Here is a 10,087-nt window from a genome sequence, read left to right as displayed (position 1 = left end):
CCATCGCTTTATGCTCCCTGGCTGTGGATGCGGTATGACCGGCTGCCTTCCCCTCCTGCTACCATGGCCTGACCACTGAAACAAGACTGGACCCTTTCAAACTGTGAGCCAAGTAAACCCTTCTTGAGCTGCTTTCTTCAGGTGTTTTGTTGCAGCAACAAGATAAGTAATTAATATCCCAAGCCCTAGGAGCGCTGAATTCTGGTGCTAGCTATGGCCGTCCTCCATCAGTTTCTTCCATTCTGTTTTACTCCAGGGGCTAGCTGGTTTTCACATCGACAAATTAGAGTCATCTCAGAGGAGGAAATCTCAGCCGAGAAAATACCCCCTTACGGAATCCTCTTAATTAGTGCTTGTTGCGGGAAGCCCATTGTGGGTGGTGCCGTCCCTAGGCTGGTGGTCCTGGGTCTTGTAAGAAAGCAGACGGAGCAAGCCTGTAAGCAGCACTCTTCCCTGCCCTCCACACTGGCTCCTGCCTGCAGGTTCTGCCCTGTCTGCTGTAGCAAGCTGACAAGCTGTAACATTTAAATGTAAGCCAAATAAACTCTTTCCTTCCCATGCAGCTTTTGGTCGTGGTGTTTTACCACAGCAGCAGAAATCATCATTTTCCAGTGAGCCTTTCCGTAGGTCCCCTTCCATTAAGGGAACCTGAGTTCCTTCTATTGGCAACCAAGAGCAGTGATTGATTCGAAACCCTGCCATCGCTACTAAATCAGCTCAGCTCTGCATTGGAGTCCCATCACTGTCTTCTGCTGTCAGCCCCTGAACACTTGAAAAACTTCTCTCCTTCTTATTTAGCTTCTCTAAGAACCCGAATTATAGCCTCAATGTCCTTTATTTATGGCTAGAAACCAAATATGAGCGAGTACATCCCATGTTCCTCTTTTTGGGTCTGGCTTACCTCACTCAGGATTGTGTTTTCTATTTCCATCCATTTGCTTGCAAACTTCAAGAAGTCCTTGTTTTTTATTGCTGAGTAGTACTCTAATATGTATATATTCCATACTTTCTTCATCCATTCTTCAATTGAAGGGCATCTAGAAAACATAGGCATCCTCCTGAATATTAACCTTCATCAGGCGATGAAAGGAGACAGAGACAGAGACCCACATTGGAGCACCGGACTGAAATCTCAAGGTCCAAATCAGGAGCAGAAGGAGAGAGAGCACGAGCAAGGAACTCAGGACCGCGAGGGGTGCACCCACACACTGAGACAATGGGGATGTTCTATCGGGAACTCACCAAGGCCAGCTGGCCTGGGTCTGAAAAAGCCTGGGTTAAAACCGGTCTCGCTGAACATAGCAGACAATGAGGACTACTGAGACCTCAAGAACAATGGCAATGGGTTTTTGATCCTACTGCATGTACTGGCTTTGTGGGAGCCTAGGCAGCTTGGATGCTCACCTTACTAGACCTGGATGGAGGTGGGTGGTCCTCGGACTTCCCTCAGGGCAGGGAACCCTGATTGCTCTTTGGGCTGACGAGGGAGGGGGACTTGACTGGGGGAGGGGGGAGGGGAGGCGGCCGTGGGGAAGAGACAGATATCTTTAATAAATTAAAAAAAAAAAAAAAACCTCTCCAGCAAGGCAGTCATGAGGGGGAAGAGAGGAAGGAGGGGAAAGGGCTGCAGAAAACGAGCGGGCCGTTGGGATAAGGAAACTGACTGGAAGAGAAATCACCTCTCAGAACGGCCCAGCACCAGGGAAAGCAGACAGATAAATGGGAGGCTCTTGGCAGCTGAGAAGGCAAATGAAAGCCTGAGAAAGATGACAGAGGACCGAGAACAGTACCACCTGAAGTGCTCGCAGGAATAGGAGCTCAGCAGAGGGGCTCTGGGGGTTGTCAGCGGTGGCTCCTTGGGAAAACACACTTAAGATGATCCTGGAAACGAAGGGAAAGTGTGGTGAGCAAAGCTACCTCACTGCCCATTAAGATGAAAAAACGGGACGTGGAGAGACTCGCTTCTTGATTAAAGCACAGCCCCATTGCTTCCGAATTTTGGTATTCCATCAGAGCTCCTTTAAGATAACACAGGCTTCTCCTCACACTCAGAAACCGCCCTGCCTGAAGTTGGCTCTGAGGATCATCTTGTAAAGCGTGACCTAGAGAAACTATGCTTTAGCATCCTGGTCCTGGAGTCATGTAAACCGAATCTCTTTTTAGCCGCCTGTCTTACGTTCTAACATCACCTTCAGCGTCTTTCCCTTCAATGTCTCCCAAGCAAAGAGGTCCTCCTGTGCATAATGACAGCACAGTGGTTATGTGGGTAACCAGCCATCCTCTAAGTGGATTTGGGACCTGCTCCACAGAAGGGAAGTACCATGTTGATACTGTGAACCTTGTCAAAAGCCTATGCCTAGGGAGGTCATAGGTCCAGAGGAAAGAGACAATTATTACACTAAACTGAGTTAGTACTGAGTTTGGTATTAACTCCCTTCTAAATAACTATGTTTACTCGTGTGTGTGTGTGTGTATGTGTGTGTGTGTGTGTGTGTGTGTAAAACCTAGGAGAAGAATGGTTTATTTCGCTTACAATTCCAGATTTCAGTCAGTCACCAGGGGAAAGTCAGGATAGGAACTTCAAACAGCTAGTCACATTCACATCCACAGCCAAGAGCAGAGAGAAATAAATGCATGTTTGCTCGCTGCTCAGCTGGACTTTTATACAACTCGGGACTGTGCCACCCACAGTGGACTGGGTCTTCCCACACCAATTAACTTAATTAAGGCAGTCCCCAGAGCACACCCCCAGGCTAATCCAATATAGTCAATTTCTCAGTAAGTCTTTCTTCCCAGACAGTTCTAGGCCATGTCAAGTTGAGAATGAAAGGTAAGCATTGCTATACACCTCTCCCCACTGAGCTCTCACTGGCCATCCGATATTCTTATATGTCAACGAGGAACAAGAATGCGGGCTGCCCACTGTCACTTTCAGAACTAAGCGATTACTAAGAAGGCACGGAAACTGTAAAATGTTGGGTTTTCTTTCTACAGTTAAACCAGAAAATAGCAGCGTGCTCAGTAATATTTTCTCAGCTAACAAACGGAAACGTTTTCTCATTGGGTTTATCTTAGAAAAAGAGTTCTGGGTCAGAGAGTATTGGTGTCAAAGAATGACAAAATCAGAGACTTCAACTCCAAGTGACCTTTGCTTTGGACCCGATTTCCTGTCATTCTGCTTTGTCAAGAGTGAAAACTGATAGCTGGTCTCTGCAGGAGTTGACAAGGCCAAGATGCTGGAGCCTAGCTGCCTTCTGGCTTCATCACCTGCCCCAGAGGGAGGTTGGGAGGCAGAGGCCAATGAGATGATACAGCTCTTGTGTCCTGAAGGTATTGGATTCCAACACAGGGGGATGGATGGTGCTGATTAAATCAAGGTGTAGCCCCAAGCTGGAATGTCAGATTTGAAACAGTTTCCTTCATGTGGAAAGTCATCTTGGCGTGGTCTCATCAGGAAAGGAGAGCCAGCAGAGTCTTGCAGAGAAGTGTCTGCCCCCAAATCTACTGAGCACTGCTCCTGACGGAAGCCATCATGTCAAACTGCTAGTTGCCTGCAGTCACTGGGCCCGAAATATGTGCAGAGGTCGGGATGTCTGAGAGTCAGGTTACACCCTCAATCTTCCTGCTGGGGCGGAGCGAGATGTGAAAAGCTAGGACCTGCTTTAAAGCTACCAATTCTCTCCTTAAGGTGACTCCAGCCCTCGTCTATTTTAGCCCTCCAGCCATGGAGACGACTGGTCGTCAAAACAGTGGCGAGATGTGTGCAAGGTTAAAGGTAGGGGACAGAGAAAATTAATTCTGTTGAAATAAAATTAACAGAATGTTTTAAACACATTTGTCATGATGAATAATGCCCCCTTCTTGATGTGTTTAAGTAACAAGACCTGGCACCAGGTCAGTCTCAGCCATAATCATGAATACCAAACAGAAATTAGACACTTGCCTCCTTACAGTGCCTGGAAGGTGGGATGAGACCTGTGGCTTTCTTCTGGTCAGCGAGGCTGCTGGCGCTCTCAGTGACACTCTGTGGGCTTTGTTCTGGTGAATGCGGCCACTGGAACTCTTTGGTGTATTGTTTCTCTTTATAATGGCAAGGAATTAACAACCAATGGCAATCAATGAGGAGTTAACAACAATACCATCCTTTTGTCTTTGAGGGTGAAGATCACTTCAAAGTCTGATTTCAAATTCCACGCCGTTCTAAGGTGGATAGAAATGAATTCATCTGGTTCATCTCCCACCTCACCCCCAAATAATCCATCAACAAAGGTCCAAATGATATGACTCTTCACAGCTCTCCATTTGGGAAGTTTAAAATGCGTTAATCATTAGTCAAAACGTTTGTAAATAAAACGGGTCTTGTCTAAAGATAAAAGGTGTTTCTGTTTTCTGAAAAATTCTCTAATTTCAAATCTATGACTTCGTTCAACAAGCTGCTGAGAACTCTGTGGTGGCCATTCCTCCTGTTTTCCCCCAGCGGCTCTGGGATTAGGAACAATTCTAAGCACAGTGAAGACATGAATAAGAGAAAGGAAAGGAGAATGCCGATCTCCATAACATACAGACTATACTTAGACACGGAACAGAAATGGTCCCGCTGTAGAAACAGGAGAAAAACATAGAGGAAAGTCAAACCGATGAAAATGCCATTTAAATGTATTACAGGTTACTCACAGACAGTATAAATAGAAATTTAAAAATCCCTAAACTGGTCAGTGGTGGCACACATCTTTAATCCCAGCACTCGGGAGGAAGAGGCAGTTGGATCTCAGTGAGTTTGAGGCCAGCCTGGTCTACAGAATGAGTGTGTGGTAATTTGAACAGAAATGCCTACCCCCCACTGCTTGAACTTATAAGGAGTAGCACTCTTAGGAGATGTGACCTTGTTGGAGTAGGTGTGGCCATGGGGGAGGAAGCCTGTCACTGTGGAGGCAGGCTTTGAGGTCCTAAATGCTCAACTTTGACCTAGTGTGGCCGGCTCCTTTTACTGCCTGCAGCACGAGATGTAGATCTCTCATCTTCTCCAGCACCGTGTCTGCCTGCATGCTGCCATGCCTCTCGCCATGATGACAATGGACTAAACCCCTGAAACTGTAAGCCAGACCCAATGAAATGTCTTCCTTTATAAGTGTCGCCATGGTCATGGGGTCTCTTCACAGCAATAAAACCCTAACCAAGACAGAGTTCTAGGACAGCCAAGGCTACACAGAGAAAGTCTGTCTTGAAAAACAAATAAACAAAAATGCAAAGTCCAGGCAGGACACAGCATAGATTTCCCCTTCTGCATAAAACTTAGAGAAGAAGAAATGTATGATACAATGCTTTCCAAATGCTGACCCCTAATCTGCCGAGGCCAAAGTCCCTGCAGAAGCAATCTTGATCCAAGCTCAGCTCGCCAACTGGAGACCGCCTCCAGGTTTCAGTGATGCGTAGGGAAACCTTAGTAACTCCCGACTGTCCCACTGATTGGGTTAGGTGGAACTGGGACTTCCTCAAAATCAGTGACTAAAATTCAGTGTCAACCTTTAAGAAGAGGACAGTGCGAAGAAATACCTTCAGCATTTGAAAGGCAGCTGGTCTACCTTTCTACATTCATAATGGTCTACATTAATACCATCTGAATGTTAACTGGTGCACACATGTGAGCTGTAAGAGCCTGGGAAAGAACCACACAGAGGAAGCTGGGGCTTAGCCCCAGAAGACTGCACAGAGATGGGAAGAGTTTGTGTTCCATCACTCAGAGTGTCAACTCTAATAATAATGTCAACTCAGAAGGTGGGAACAAGAAAATGACTCAATTTGTTCTGCATCTAATAACAAGTGAAAGACTTGCAAGGAGCCAAGGTTTCCCAAGGAACATAGATATATCATGTGATAAAATCTCAAGCCGTTGGTGGCAGTGCTGTAGGCCTATAATTCCAAGACTCAGGTAGCAGGGAGAGGGGAGAGGGGAAGAGAAGGAAAGGAGGGAAGGAGGGAAGGAGGGAGGAAAGGACGGCAAGCAGGCAGGCAATTGGGAGAACACAGAAAAACGAAACTATTCAACATCCAACATAGTACAGTTCAAAGAAGCAAATCCAAAGCTTCCACACTTTTCCTGAAAGAAGGAAAATGAAGACAAGGTGAGTCAAAATGGTACTGACAGCAGAAAAGGTGACAAGAGTAAAGGATCCATGGTGACCACTTTCCATATGTTGAAGAAGTCAACGATCGAACAGGGGAAGCGACGCTAAAATCTTTAAAGATCAAAATCAAACTCTTGGAAGCGAAAAATATAATGATTGAAATAAAAATAATTACTCCATAATATTAGTAGACTATGAGCCACTGCAGTAAAAGGAAAAGGGAGCCTGAAGATGTGGCGCTAGAACTTTCCCGAATGAATCATAGGAAGAAAACAACTGACAGAAGTTGGACAGTCAGTGGGCTCTCGGGAAAATATGGACAGCTTTATAAATTAAACAGAGTCCCTGAACAAAAAGAGGTACAGAAAATTTTATGAAAGCAAGGGAGAAAGCTTTCTTAAATGTGCTAAAAACTATAAAGAAAAACAAAAAGGCCCCAATATAATAAACAAGATGAATTCTACAGTTCAATTAATGGCTTAAAACCACCAGTTAAGAAAGAACCAAAAACCAAAGATTGGTTATACAGAAGAGAGGCAAGATGAAAACAATCGTTTTATTTTCATCAGAAACACAGCAAGTGTTGAAAGCCAGAAGAGTCACGTTTACTATAAGAATGCAAATGACTGACCATAAAGGAAAAGAAAGAGGTAGACCATGCAAACAATAATCTCAAGAAAACTGGAGTGACTATATTAATATCTCACAGAGGTTTTCTATTGCCAGGGATATTATCTCACATAATCACAAATGTGCCAATTTATTACGACAGTATGGGATCCAAAATGTTTAAACACCTAATACTAGAATTTCATTATTCATGACGTGCGCTCAGTGGATCACAGAGCAAAACTGGCAAATCCATAATCAGAGTTGGGTATTTTCCTCATCTCTTTCATAAAATCTGCGATGAAGAAGTAGACAGAAAATCACTAAGGATATGACCAACTTAAACAAGACTGTCAATCAACATGACCTATATGACATTCATAGAACTCTATCCAAAACAGAAGCAGAATACACATTCTCTGTAAACATGTGCAGAACAATTTTCAAAAGTTGTCACATCCTGGACCACAACGCAAGCTTCAAAAATAATGTAAGGATTAGAAGCTAATCAACCACATGATCTGTGGTCACAATGGCACTAAGCTAGAAATCGAAGACAAAAAGGCAACCTACTGACTGGGAGAAGATGTTCACCAACCCCGTAACAGACAAAGGTCTGATCTCCAAAATATATAGAGAACTCAAGAAACTAGACTTTAAAATGCTAATTAACCCAATTAAAAAATGGGGCACTGAACTGAACAGAGAATTCTCAAAAGAAGAAGTTCAAATGGCCAAAAGACACCTAAGGTCATGCTCAACCTCATTAGCAATCAGGGAAATGCAAATCAAAACAACTTTGAGATATCATCTTACACCTGTCAGAATGGCTAAAATCAAAAACACCGATGATAGCCTTTGCTGGAGAGGCTGTGGAGGAAGGGGTACACTTATCCATTGCTGGTGGGAATGCAATCTTGTGCAACCACTTTGGAATAACCGACTTTAAATAAACCATGACTCAACAAATAAGTCGGAAGGGAGGTGATGAATAAATTGAAATTGGTAGAAATAGAAATATAAACCATTAAAATGTATGAAATTGAGAGGGAAAGGCCTCACAATGTCCTAACCCTGCCTGAGGATCTATGTCCGTTTATAGCAGCAATGGAGGGGCCTTAGAAGGCCCTACCCTTCCCTGAGGATCAATAAATTGTTAATGGTTGCTGAAGGGGGCATTTTCATTAGTGTTGTAGTCATTGGTTAAGTTAGCCATGCTCCTGTAAATAATTCTCTACCAATATTTCTAAGTAACATACACACACAAAGACACAGACATGAAAGGAGAAGAGTAGGCGGTTGGAAAGAAGAAGGGATCGATGGGAACAGAAAGGGACAAGATTATTCTAGAGGATGAAGATGATCAAACTACATTATATACATGGATGAAAATATTACAATGAAGTCCTATATCACATATTATTCATATGCATAATAAAAAATTCGGAATCCACCGGGCGATGGTGGCGCACGCCTTTAATCTCAGCACTCGGGAGGCAGAGGCAGGTGGATCTCTGTGAGTTCGAGACCAGCCTGGTCTACAGAGCTACTTCCAGGACAGGCTCCAAAGCCTATCTCGAAAAACCAAAAAAAAAAAAAAAAAAAAAAAAAAAAAAAAAAAAAAAAAAAAAAAAAAAAAAAAAAAAAAAAAAAAAAAAAAAAAAAAAAAAAAAATTCGGAATCCAAAACCACATGGAATTCAGCTCAACAAGCACGTAGAAGCTCATCACACTGAGGAATAGAGGTCGACCAATGTGCTCAGCTTTTATTTAGCACACAAGAACCAGAACTCATGAAACGTGATAAGCATCAGAAAGCAAGGAGTGAAGACAAAAGAGAGAATTAAAAGTCACAGAGGTAAATCTTAACAAAACTGGAATCCACCTTCCCAAAATGCCTTTATCCACGGATGCAAAGATTCTCAACGAAGTTTATGCACACCTAGTCCAGTCTTTTATGCATTTGCTTCTTCACTATTCTTTGACAATTTCATGCATACAGAATACATTTTTGTCATTTCAATCCCCCACTACCCTCTCTCATCCCGCTCCTACTTCTTCTGAACCCCTTCTCGGCCAAACCCCTCCTCCTGTCTTATTTTCATGTCTTTTGCTCGTTGTGTGGCTCCTGGAGATGATCATTTTCCTTACATGGACGTGAGGAAAGGGTTGTTTACTGAAGCATGAGAGATTTACCAGTGGCTGCATCACTGAAGAAAATGATACCTTCTCCCCCAGTAGCCATTAATTCCTATTTTCTCCAAGGGGAGAGATGGGCCCTTACGAGCCACACCCCAGTCATAATGGAAAGTGAGGAGCCCTGGTGTATGTATATCCTGTGCAGGTAACCTCAATTGCAGTGAGCGCTGTGGATGATCATACTGGGCCTGTGCACAAAGAGGCCCTTCAACAGTCAGGCACGAATGGAGGAGGGACCCCAGGGGCTTTGTCTCTCCCCATTAAACTCTTTGCTACTGATAGATTCGGGGAGAGAAGGGAATCATTTGTGAACCCATTGTTGAGCCCCCAGTCTCCACTGGGTAGTTCCAGCCCAACTGAGATACAGATGGACCTGGTTAAACTAAATGGGCCACAAAACAGAACTGAAACTCAAGGCTCTGAGGAAGGGACTGGAAGCAGGGGAGGTAATTGGAGGGGTGGTAGATCATTGAGATGGGAGCAACGTAGAGAGGATAGAGAGTAGTCAGAATATATCATCCACATGTAGAAAATGGTCAAAGAGCAAACTAAGTTAATTTTTAAGGAAAAGAAAATACTTTCCAATTGTTGTAGCTAATGTAGAAATGTAATTAGATTTTATGTATCAAAACAAAGCAAGGCAAGATGAAGCAACATTCCTTTCTCTGTCCTACTTCAATTTAACTGCAATTCAGTATTTTGCACGACACCTCCAAATCACTGACAGACTCACGAGACAACGCCCTGCTTGCCCGTGTGCCCAGAAGCGAGCTATAGAGAGCACATCAGCTCCAGGAGAATGCTTTCCTTCCCAAGCCTGTAAACAGTGAGCGTTCCACTGACTTTACAGTCACCATCAATTACAGAATGCAGACCATATTTTAAAAATACACACACACACACACACACACACACACAATTCCCCTTTTCACTTTTTGACATCTCAACAGGATCCAGGTCACCCAAGGAAACTTTGAAACTCCTAATAGCTCCTTAGTGTAAAAATCAACTCTTGGAAAGTTTCAAGTAGAGAGAGTTCTGCTGATCACCTCCACGGGATAAGGGATGTTCTAGATGTAAAGACTCCCATGGGTGATGGAGGATTGGTAGATTGGTCCATAACCTATTTTGTCTGTGTTAAGATAGAGTTTCAAA

Source organism: Alexandromys fortis, unplaced genomic scaffold (genome assembly GCF_014885135.2).
Source record: "Alexandromys fortis isolate MF-2015 unplaced genomic scaffold, M_Fortis_MF-2015_v1.1 scaffold_281, whole genome shotgun sequence".
Classification (NCBI taxonomy): Eukaryota; Metazoa; Chordata; class Mammalia; order Rodentia; family Cricetidae; genus Alexandromys; species Alexandromys fortis.
The sequence above is the reverse complement of the archived record's forward strand: the minus strand, read 5'-3'. Positions refer to the sequence as shown.